Source organism: Galendromus occidentalis, unplaced genomic scaffold (genome assembly GCF_000255335.2).
Source record: "Galendromus occidentalis unplaced genomic scaffold, Mocc_1.1 scf7180000076421, whole genome shotgun sequence".
Lineage (NCBI taxonomy): Eukaryota > Metazoa > Arthropoda > Arachnida > Mesostigmata > Phytoseiidae > Galendromus > Galendromus occidentalis.
In genome coordinates, this window is record NW_003804410.1 from 38,540 (window position 1) to 51,333 (window position 12,794).

The following is a 12,794-nucleotide window of genomic DNA, read 5'->3' on the forward strand; positions in this document are numbered from 1 at the left end:
ACTTCGATGTTTATCTGACTGAGTCGATCTGAGATCTCGAAGATTCGAGTCTATGGGGTCACAGCAAGGAAGGGTATTGGGTCGGTGTAGCCGGCTCTGGGTCGTGGGCATCTCTCAGAAATGCACCTAGCCTCTCCCATGTTAGACTACCCAGCTATGACTTATCCATCCATCTGAGCCGGTATGCGAACGGCGCTGACGCCCTAGATATCTGGTGCCGCGTCCTGTGACGCTACGGAAAGTGGTCGGGACAGTTACTACGTTCGATTGGAGTTCGGGGTGAGACTCGCGGGAAGAGCCTCAATGATGATGCATACCGAGCGAAGCGAGGACATCAAAGAAGTGTCTCGGCGGTCTAGTTCACCCACCGACCAGCTTGGTCCTCTTTGACTTCTCTTACGAATTTTGACTATTCGGGAACGCTCCCATAGCAGCATCGACTATTTGAGGCAGCATCGAAATACTCGTTTAGGCAATGATCGCAATGACTCACAATCAGAAGAGTCAATCTCAGGACTCGGACTCGGCGGGCAGCCTAATCCTCGGAGAATCTCCCCAAACATGCAGAGACGAGGCTCCGTGATCCAGCTGCCCTGAGTATACCGGAGCGATGCGACCGGAGATAAGCCTTGTGGACTTGATCTCGCCATATCTTTAGGATTCCACACAATATCGTACATGTCTCCGTCGACTCCGACTTCTGTGACAGAACCGTGCGATTGCTTCCACCGCGTCGCGGAGGGGCTGGAAGTCGGGCACAGGCCTAGGGTGCAGAGTCGCTGTCTCAGCCGCATGATGATGTACAAACACTAGAGAATGCTATACTTCAACACAAGAGGCGAGCTAACAAGGATTCTAGTCCTTTGTCTTACAATTTGTGTTGTTGATGGCTCAAAGGAAGCCATTCGGTCGCTAATCGCGAGAAGTGCGGTGAGAGAAAGAAAGTCCCCGCTTCCAGACATGCGGGCGCTTGTTAAACGAAAACTTTCTTCACGAGGGAAAAATGTCCCTTCCCGTAGCATTATAATCAGCGAATGCTGGAGGTGACGACGACTTTCGTAAGTTAGTGGAATCCAGAATGTTGGGAATTCTCCGAACGAAATCGATGCCCCCCGCGAGAGGGGGAAACCCATTTAAGCATCCTTGAGCTAAATTCACGCTAGAAATATTTTGCATCGAATGTCCGCGATGAGCTCGTACGCGGAATCCCCGAATTGAAGAAAAATCTTCACGGGAACCATCCGCGTGTTCGCGGTCGAATGATGTTTTTTTTCCTCAGATAATTACACGAGGCCGATTCGAAATGTTTCAATCGGAAACGGCCGTTGAAAAATGGCTTTCGGGCTTGCTGTCGTAAGAGTTGAAAACACTATCCCGAAGCGCGCATATCCCAGCAGAATCTTGGAATATCTGGACGAATAACGAGACGGCATCGCGACATCTCGTAGTACGCCCGTACATGCCGGCCTAGATCCAGGATCCCCGGCCGAGGAGGTGGCACTAGAAATGTTGACGGTGCCTCTAACGACTGTCTCATCAATCTTGACATGGACCGCCATTGTCAAGTACGAACACCATGTTTCTCGGTCCGATCTGTTTTTCAATTGCTTGTTTCAAATTTATTCCGACCGGAATAAAACGAGGAGGCAACGATAACGCTGAGAAGCTTGGGTTGCGTCAGACGGCACAAACTCCGTTTCTCATCCTTCACGGGAATAGGCGGAAATATCTCGAAGCCAAACTGGAAGAATCGATTCGACTCCTCGAGACGCCTCCGGGAATGGTTTCAACTTCGGCGAAGAGCATGGAACATCTTTTATGGACTGGCGAACAATACCGAGAAAGAGGAAGGAATCTTCAAAAGTGGCCTTTGGACTTTAACGGCACTCGCTTGTCAGTTCTAGTATCGACTCAAAACTCCTAGCCTCTTGAATTGCCTGCTGAGAACGAAGCTAACAAGCGTGTGACCCGGATCCAGGAGAAAACTGCATGAGTTCCCCGAGTGCCACAAAGCCTCAAAACGTTTTCCAACATTTTATATGCCAAGGTGGCGCGACCACACGAAGAATGACGATCGATGCGCTTGGGATCCGACATTGATTCCTTTCTTTAAGTGATTCTTTAGGAGTCGATCCCTGTCGGTATCGCCGAAGATCAGACTGTTTCTGTGTATTCCTCGAACGCGCCAAGTCGCGGGAAAATGGGCTGCTTTTAATAATCACGATATTCCTAATTGACCTCGATCGGACTCCGGAGCCGGATATATCCGAGTCCAGCTCCCATGTAGCTCAATCGAATTCTGTTCTGCTCTTTTGAGAATCTCAATTCATCTTATCGTGACTGTGATTTGACCGCGGACCTCCGCGTGAACTTCCTGTTTTTCCGCGCTGTGAAAACTATAGTTCCCGGGGACCTATTTCGCTTTTCTGCACGCGACGTTCTCGATTATTAAAGACGCTTAGGACAAGTGAAAAGATAATGGGGGATCGGAGCCCGTCTGGAATACCGGTCCAGAAGACCAGACGGTCTCCAAGACAATCGACTGTTTTCCGGTCAGACAACCGGTCCTGGAGTCCCCTCTGGAGAAAAATCATTAAGCCGCCGCTTCTTGCGACGTGTCGGTCTGGTGTCGTCGTTTAGGTGCCGACTGGTCGTCAACATACACTCACTGGAACGGACGTTCAGTCTGTTCGGCCGGTGTTTATTGCACAGTCCTCTTCACCTTCTGCAGTGCGACCAGTGGCGTAGGCCTATCTTTGACACAAAACACACGAGCGTCCGTTCACTTTCACGCTCGCTGGCTGCGATTCAAGTTCTCATTCTCTGTCGCGACTCTTCTTTCTGATCTTCCCGCTCGCATACCTACTCCAGATTCCGTTCATCGGGCTTCACTTTCTCGGCGTCGGCGTTGTTTCTGGTCTCGTCTGTCTTTGTCTGGCTCTTTCTTCTCTCCTCTTCGGAACAGCGATGCATCCCTGTGGCATTTGGGAGATCCTCCATTAACAAAAAATGAAAAGAACCCGAGAGAAGAGGCACGCGTTTGTTCCACCCTCGGAACAATGGAATCTGTTTTGTACACCGGGGATCGTACGACGACCGGCGGGGATCGCGACTGATCTGGACCACCGAAAACGCAGCTATAGGATTATGTCCGGAAGCCGTTCCTCGGTAGATATCATTCACGAACGAAGAAAGCGATGCCGATGTCCCACGGATCCGGAACACGGGACGCAGAGCAGTACCAAGATATTTTGGAGATAGATGGGAAACGCTGGAGGTTGCCCAGATCTGAATCCAGGGTTCAGGTCTGATGAAAATGATTTCAGGTCAGCAGAAAGTTGACTCGATTAGTTCTCCACCTGAGTTTGGGACGTGTCGGTTCTTCAAAGACGTAGCCAGCCGGAAAAACCTCTCACCGAAATGAACTGAATCTTTTCAGGGACAGCGACAGTAGTTCCACTGCCACAGAAGCAGAAGCAGCAACAACAACATCAATGATAATAACTTTCAATAAATTTCATTCACATTGAATTTAAACGTTCCAACGCTCCTGAACTCATTCTTCATGGGACGCGGTGTTGCGTGAAGTAACGGTGCAAAAAACATCGCTTCTGGATTTCTCCCGTGATTCCCTCGGCTATCGCAGTCATTCGCCGCGGTCGCAACTACCAGAGACCATTTCTGCCGTTTAAACGGCCCGGCGGAGATGGGAACCCGACAGCATGCAGCTGTACTGGACGGATGCATGGGACCGTATTGTTCTCCTGGAATGGATCACTGGGCTTGGAGAGAATAAAAAAGGGGAAAGTCTTCAAAAAGCTCAACAGCGCAGCTTATTGTTTACATTCACAGGCGGAGTGCTTGTTCGCTCGATCATCGACGAAACGGGTATCTTTTATGCCTTTGGACCCTTTTATGATTGGTATCGGATAGTCAAGCCGAGAAGAACAGAACATCCTCCAAGAACAAGGAGAATGGATTGATTTTTCTTCAAAAACGTTTGGGATGATTCGGACGTCTGCCTTCTGGGAACACTCCTCGGACGATAAGTCAGAATACGCAATATTCAGCATGATCCGTGCAGAATGTACCACCCTCGAACACAGTCTCACGGTGAGGAAAAGTTAGGGCCGACATGGAGATGATGAGAGAAAGAGATGTCCAGGACATGAGTCCGATCCTCGCCCCCTTCTATAGAGCCTTGCTTTGAGCTCTCACTGTGCGTCTCTGGCGCGGTGTTCTCAAGCGGCGGAGCTTACAATGGAGTCTCCGCCCGGACATTCCTTAGGGTTTGCTCTCAGATTTCCGCCAGGAGTTCCATCGGGCATTTCGCCAAACTTCCGTAGGGATTTCGTGCGGAAAAGTCTGTCGGAGTTTGCGCTCCACCCCGCGAGCGTACGCGGGATCTGATTTTGTCCTTGGAACCGAGCGAAGAGCGAGAGGGTCAGTTTTATCGAAGATATCCGACCAGTGTTAATCTGGAGTGATTTTCTCTCACTGAGAGTCTCCTAAGCGACCATTCAGTGAACGCAGTCGATTCATATACTCATATTCGACTTATACACGGCAGGCTCGTCAATTTGCCGCAGGATTCCGTGAAACCTCATAAAATGTCGAGTGTCGGCCGGAGTCATCCGAGGTCCGCGGTCTTCTGAAATCTCGCCCGCGGTCCTGGGGAATTCCATGGCTATCACCAGATGCATCGGGCACTCATCCTGGTCAGCGAATGGAATTGGATGTATTCCACATCGTTAGCCCTTGCGGGTTGGGAGAAGATCATCCTCCAGAGCTAAAGGATCGGCAGCTAACTCCCACCACGAGCCGCCTGAAGAAGCTTAATCTATCGAGGACGTGTTCATGCGTCCTGGAACGCCGAGGAAAACGATGACGACAAAGACAACAACGGTAGCGGAGACGTCGACAAGATTGTCGGAGCTCCAAACAAGAGAACCCCGGTAAGTGGGTTATCCTCCGGCTGTCGATAGTCGCTCTTGAAACGACTGAAACCTGAGGTAAATTCGAGCAGCAGTCAAGCGAAACGCGTGGCCCACAGAGTCACCCACAGAACAGTGCGGTGGCGACCACCGCGGTCGGCACCGTGCGTTCCAGCACCGCGCCGCAGGCTTCCAAAAACTGATGACAGTGTCAAAGCATGACAGCAGCTCCATTACGATTGTCTCCGCACATTCGCACCAGTGCCTGGACGGAAACTGCGCTGGAAGTTCCTTCTCTGAGTCGGGGCGATCCCTTCCAATCTTAATAAGAGACTCGAATCCGCTGGGACAACGCTGATTCCTGCCGTTATTCAGAGGAGAGCGAGCCAACATCGGGAAACCTTTGGGCAAAGGTGACGAGCCTAGATATTTCGTTGCTCACATGTGAGCGTCGGAGGGGCTCGCGGGCTATTCTATCGAATGAAGAGATTGATATGCTAGGAGTGAGCAGCGACACGATTTGCTGTCTTCGACACCGAAGTTCGTCGAATTCCACTTTTTTTTGGACGAAATAAATACTCAGCGCTGTGGCTCTCGCAAAGTCCTCCGGGTTGACTCAGCACCGAGTACGTGGAGAGATGCTCGCGGACCTCAGAACGAAACCTCGCGGGCCACGATTTTGACAACCCTGCCTCGGGGTTCTGATTGCGCTCCGGCAGGCTTCCAGTAAGATCAAAGTGGAGCTCTAACACTATTGCCGCACGGTAATCCTCATTTGAGCTTCCAGAGTCGAGAAATTCGCGGTTGACGATTCCCCGATATCGGAGGCTGTTTGCCATCTCGATGATTTCGAATCACTCGGTCGAAGTTCCCCTGGACGGAATGGGGCCATCGACAGCTGAAAACACAACAATTTCTGCTCAAGTTTGCACTTGAAAATGCCGCGGCACCAACAGTGAGCGAGTAGGCGAAAGCCCGATATGACAATGTCCGGCTAGTTTTTATTTCATCTGCAGTCTTGGGAGAGACCGTGAGAATTCATCGCACCGGAAAATTTTCTTCCATGCATGTTCGTGGCTCCGTCTACTCGACCATGGAACCAGTCATTCGATAGAATCATAGAATCTTTTTTCCCTGCTGGACAAGCGCGGAACGATATTCTGGTGGACTCCCGCCTATATTTTTACGGCAGCTCTTCTCGGTCACGCAACACAGTCAAGAATACAGGGGCAATTCGTAAGGGCTCCATTTCGGATGAGAGATGGATTCCAACATGGTGACTGATGAGGAGCTCACCTCCGAGGGCCCTCGCAGATTGATCTTCTCAACGAACTCACTGACACAGCGCAAAAGCGTGTCCACAACCGAGGGTGACTTTTTTTGCTCGGAATCTTCGAAACCGTACGATATACGTACAATGTGCGGGGGACTCGAAGTGTCAATAAACTTCAGAACGTCATAACTCGATGCCGAGAGAAGAGCGAGACGTTTGGCCGGTTGCGCGGTCGTCGACAAAGGGAAGATATTCTGCGATGAACAGAAATCGCGGCGAAAGGCGAAAAAGAGAGCTTCACAAAAGCCAAAGCCAAATCGAGTGTCGCGAATCAAGCGTAGGGAGCTTTCTGAATGGAGTTATGTCAATGTAGTCGCAACAGTTTAAGCACGATTCGGCCGAAAAAAGGAAGTTCTCTAAAGTGAATCTTATGGTCCCTAATGCGTTTCCCTCGTCACTCTTTCCGACGTCACTGTTGTTGTTGTTGTTGTAGTTGTAGGCAGTGGCTCCCCCACGATGCGAAGTGAGAATTTCGCGGATTATTTCCTTCAGAGAACTGAACTCACAGAATTTTTTTCCGAGCACGAAGCAGGCGGTAAGATTCCACTAAACATTCGATTTTCGATGGTGCCGACGGGAAGGGGGAAAAACGATTCCGGAATAGACTCGTGATAATCTATCCTCTATTCCCTTTCGAGTCCGCTGGTTATGGCCCCGAAAGCATGTGATTCTTCCGGGAAGTTTCTCCCTCAAGAATCGATTTCGGCCCCGACAAGCGCGAGCATGAGCTTGCTGTGAGCATTGAGTCAGCGCCCTCGGCACGACACATTGAGAACACTATTCCGTAGCAATGAGCCCAGCCCGAGATTGCCGCCTCTATCTTAAAGTCAGCGGGCTGGCTTCGTCTTGTACGATTCTCGCTGACGGGGAGTCGCAGATCATCCAATGCTGACTTCCGAGCCTGGCTCAATCAGTTTTGTTGCACATATTTGAGGCTTATATAATTTGTCGCGGACTCCCGGAGAGGAAGCTGAGATTTCGGTCGGTAAGGTCTATCTTCCTCATAATTTCCTATTCATGGCCCGCATGTCGCGTGGGGCAATATCAAACGGAATTCAGCGCAACTTATGTCATCCGGTCGTATGGTTGCATTCGCTCAGCCTACCGAATCTTGCCTCAGGGCCTCCACGCGAATATCTCCTCGCTACTTCGCTGTGATTGATTTTCTCCTGAAAATTCTAGCCTTTTTGAAACTCCTCCCGGGGTTTGACCCAGGAGTTTTGCTCGAGCGCCAGCCGCTACAACGATCACGAGAAGAGTAAGAGTCTCCTATGGCAGAATGAGCATGGGGACAGCTCTGCAGATTGTACATCTAAAAGGGATCGAGGGTCGGCCATCCTCCCTGTATCTTCCCTATGCTCAATCGAATGGATTGAGATAACATTCAGCGTCGTAAAGAGAAGCTTCGCAATCCGATTCGATCGGGACGGAAGCCGAGATTCATCTAGATCACCGTCGCTGAAAGCATCACATCTTCATCGCCGTTATTTCCACGACAAATCGAAGCGATTTGGACGAAACACGGAAAGTAATGACTTCCGATTCTGAAAGAGCATTTTTCAGCTTCATTCTCCCATCATCCGAGAATGGGCCCTCAGTCAGAGCATCGAAGAAGTTTCTCAGCCAAGTCCCGTACTGAGCGCAACCTGTGCTGATCGAGGACCATGTCCACTCGTTAGGATTGGTCGCACGCAACCCGCAATAATGGCTTGAACCGTGACGTTCTTCGAAGCCAAGTGCCTAAGCATTGGTCCACGCCGACGCCTACACGACGTATGATATGGTGTCTCTTCGTTCCTCTTTCGTTTAAAACTACCAAGAGAATATTCAGACGAATCTGCCGTGGAGCATCAGCGATCGATTCCCCGTTTTTCTCTCGGTTGAACCGATTCCAGTTGGGATCGAGCCGAGGATTAGGGATGAGAACATGCGATGCACATGGCCTGATTGGATTTCGTCCGCTCATCCATTCGCCTGCATCGAGTTCCGCATCTGGATCGCTGTCAACCGAGTCCAGTAAACAGTGTGGACAATCGCAGTGTTCATTCATCGAAAAGCCTCCCGAGTGAAGACACCCTCCCGGTCCTTCTTGAGAAGCGTGGTTGCACCCCGAGTGGGGGATACCCTCGCAGCAATATCACAAGGTGACCCGCTGAGCTGCTGGACGCAGGCGTGAATCAGACCATCTTCCTGCGCGAATCTTGCGAGTGCCTCTGTGAAATGTAGAAGAAAGAGTCCGTAGTGTCCGCGCCGGAAAAAAAGTACATACACAATGCACCCGACCACGTCTTTTGTGCCACGCACCTCCATGGACAGAAAAGATGAGCTTTCGACCGGATAGATGGGGGAGGTTGGCAAGGAAGAGACTGCGTTGGGGTGTGTCCGACAATCAGCACCAAATAAGCACAATATCACATTACCACGAATTCACCGCTAGCACCAAAGCTGGTGCTCACGCGCGCTCGTACACTCAACGACTGATCTTCGCTGGTCACTGTTGACACAGTTTTTCTCCTTGGATTTCCATTTTCTCCTCTGGGATAATTCTCATCCGGAGTCGGGAATCACGAGCGACTCTGGTGTCGTATCACCCTTTTCCCTTCCTTCGGCGCCTCCGATGACTGTCATCAGCGATGCGATCTGATCGAAATCCGCTGCGAAAGGAAAACCGCAGCTCTTGATAATTCCCCATCGGGAGCTGGCGACTTGTGACAGACCCGCTGGAATTCTTGGACATTCTGTCTCGTAAACACAGGATTGACCTGGAACAGAAGACAAACGGGATAATTATGCTTATAAAGGTATTATAATTTGTATACATTCTGATTTTAATTACAATGGAATAATAGAAATTCGAGAGACGTTCGAGCTGTTGTCGCACGTAGAGTCGGGAGCTCCGTTGGTGGATCTAGACGTCGGAAGTCGGTGCGATCGATCGAGATCGGGCATCCTCATCGTATGCTCGGACGTGGAACGCTTGGATCGCTTTTATTCACGGCAGCGTCGGAAAAGGAACTGTGTCACTAGGATAGAAGAATTAAAATCTGGCCTCCACATACAGAAACATTGTTTTGCTGTCAACAGTGCGCAGCTGTCAAATTCCGAATGACACGATATAGCCTCCGAAAAGCGGGTGATGACCACCGGCCGCTCAGCAAGAGCGAAAACCGCAGCCACCGACGATCAAGACGACGACTCCAGAAGGAGCGATCGGCGCAGGCAAGCCGCCCGGTTTGTTACATCCTCTTTTCATTTTGCACGTGGAAACGTAGTTATTGTCAGTGCTGCTGTCGTATCAACGTCTGAATTCTCTTCTGTAGATTCACCTCAATGCGTTTCCGCGCCCACGTTCGACTTCTGACGGCTGCCCACCGGTGAGGATCGTTTCGTGTCCACCCGATATGCTCATTGAATGCGCACGATACGGAAGGTGTTCGGAAGTGCGTTCGCAACGATCACAGCGACTGCGAAGACGACGCGCGAAACCGCCTTCGTGATCGTGTCGCTCTCCTACGGAGAAGAACTGTGTCATGGTTCATGGTGTCTCGGACCTGAGGAATAATGAAAGTAATCAACATCGTCTTCTTCATTTGTGGCTTCCAATTTCTTCCAAGCTCGCTCGCGGTCTAACATCGCGAACTCACGCCGAAGCTCTTGGTATCGGTCCCAAATACACGTCATCTGCGAACCTCAGTCAGGCTCTCGCGGAGGCGGATCGCGACGGCGCGGCGCTCTACTCATCGGATCCTCCGGCTCGTCGCGCTCAAACATCGGCGAAAGCTCGGCGCGTCAAAATTCACTCAGTCCCGCCGGGAATTCCGGAACTACAGTCATACGAGAGGTGATAGAGCAAAGGGGGAAAAGAGACTCAATCAAGACTCGATTCCCCGTACAAGAACATCGGAGTTCCGCAGCGTGCGGGACACCGCTATCCCTGAGAGATCAGCTCTGGACGGATGGGAGGCTCGGCGAAATCAGGGGAACGTATATCTTTAATCCGGGAATTAGGACTCGCGTCTTACAGCCGCGATCGACGGAGAATCTAGACTTTGCATTTCACGTTCGAGCCGAGCGAAATTCCGTGAGTTAAACATCGTTCATGCGTCATGCATCTCAAAGGCTCTGGAATGAACGAGGTAAATTCAGTTTAATTCACTCGTAACGCAGACGAACACGTGTAGCAATATACACACAAAGTCTGTCGATTCGGAAAACAGCGAAATCGCTCCTCACGACGTGGAAACGCTTCGCTTTGCCTTGCCTCTGAATTCGACCGAAATCTGTGAGTGAGTCGTGAGAGAAATTCCCGTTTCCTCTTTTCCTTTGCTTGTTTCCCTCGATTAGACCAAAGCTCCGTATCGCGGTTTCGCGGCTATTCCAGAGGCAAAATCGGAAGGTCAACATGCAACCTCGTTGAGAGAAATTTTCCCGTCGTCGATATGCTTCGACTGTTTTCCATTCCACGTGAGAGGAATTCAGGTTAATTCGAGATCATCGATATGGGAGTTTTTCGAAAACAATGCCTCATCGTAATGTCTTGTCATTGTTTTCGATTTCACCAGGAGAGCCATGGACGCAACAAGGTGTCCGGCGCGAAACGCTCGCTATCGACCGTTGATATGCATGACAGTAAATTATCCGCGAGACATGATACAACGAATCAAGCGAAACAAGCCAACACCTCGCTGCGAGTACCGCGGTTACATCGGTGAAAGGTGCCAGTTTCCGTACCGATGTGCTAACGGGTGATTCGAAAGAGGAATCTTAGCCGGGTCGAGATCGACGAACTCGTGCCATGGTCTCGCCGGGGGACCGCAACGCTCTCAGCGTCATGGAACGAATTCAATTCTCTGGTGCGGGCCGTTGCCCCCACCAGCGGATCAGTGATTTTCTGTGCCGGGAACCACCGTTACGAATATCGGTGCCACCTTCCGGCTCGATGGAGCTGCCGGAGAATTTGCATCCGCTCGGCGGCAATCAGAACCGAACTGGTGTTTCTCGGAATCTGAAGCGTTATTCCAAGGGGATCCCCCGATGCTCTCTAAATCGATTTTGGAAGGAACAGCCTCCTGGGACGACAGCGAATACCCGCTCCGGATATCCTCATGGTCTGGTGTCGGGTTCTGTCCCTTTCCCTCTTGGAATACTTGCCTCCCACACACCGATCGTGGAGCTGCAACAACGAGCTCCCTGTGGTTACGAGCTCGGAACGCCCCAGGGGATTTTCGATGACATCGGTATAGACAAAGCTCGATTTAGACTTCCAATGACAATGAGAAAGATCTCGATCTAGGGAAGTTTCCGCAATCGACTGCCCGCCCGCCCGCCCGCCCGCCCGCTCGATCGTCGTTTCGTTATTCCTTGCGCACCTGCCTCATCATTTCGATCGCTGACTGACTGGGTGGACGATGGCTATCTGCGAGAACCTCTCTCTGTCCCTCCGTCCATCCGAAGGATCGGCCATATATAATGGAGTTGTCAGGCTCAAAGACAACTGTCTGTCAACACGACAGAATAAATGATTCCCTCCGGTGTGGCGTCGCTTGTCTCGACGCCCGATCGGGCGATCCGTCGGTTGGTCGATCGATCGATGGTCGAAGCGAGCGCTCGATCGGTGAGCGCGCTAGAAGACCGCTTTCATATCTGGGCAAAATATGAATAACGGAGAGGAGCAAAACGAGGAATCCAAGAAGTTTGGGCGAGCCTTCCGAAAAGAACAAAGTCCACGAAGAGTCTCGGCAAGCGTGCTCAATCCATACGTCTATCTCTCACTGCGGAACCTTCGGCAGAGAAATCTGGGCGCCAGTGAACCACTTTCATTTTGAAAAACATTTGTTTGCGGCTCCATCAGCTTTACCGACAAACATAAATCCACGGCCGCATGGGACCGCGAGGCGCAGGCCTCGCATTGTGCTTCTGCCGACAAAGATCACGGCGATGCATTCGGCGTTGTATTCGATTGTGGTGACGTTCATTGAGACAGGTGGATTGAGCTCGATACTAAATTCGGATTTACAGTTGCGCTCACCAGACGTCGAATCTTCTCCCAGCTCTTAATCGGCCTTTCGAGCGCCCAATGTGGGTTAACCTGCAGTGACATCGTTTCTTGCGTAGGGAAATCTTCTAAAACGCGGGTATTTAAAACGCGAGTTACGAGTTTTGGATGAGATAATGAGGGAAGGAACTGCACCTTGTCCTTCTCCACGTGTAACCCAGAGATACAGCCGGAAAAGCGACATGATTCGCGGGAATACCCGGGCGCGAAGAAATTTTCGCTCGAAAGCGGTTCGTTTGTCGAAATGTGCTGTGACCAATATGGTACAAGAAACCTATTCATTCTCCTCGGAGTGGTCCTGAAGCTCTGAAAAAGGTCAGAGCAAATCCAGATGCTCGCCGGAAGGTATTCCGTTTTGATGGATCCAGATAAATCAACTCTAACCGAGTTCCCAGCGGTATCAGGGGACAGATATTGTTTTTTCCCTCGACGATCTGACATCTTTCAGACCTCCCCGGCAACCTCGCCGGTC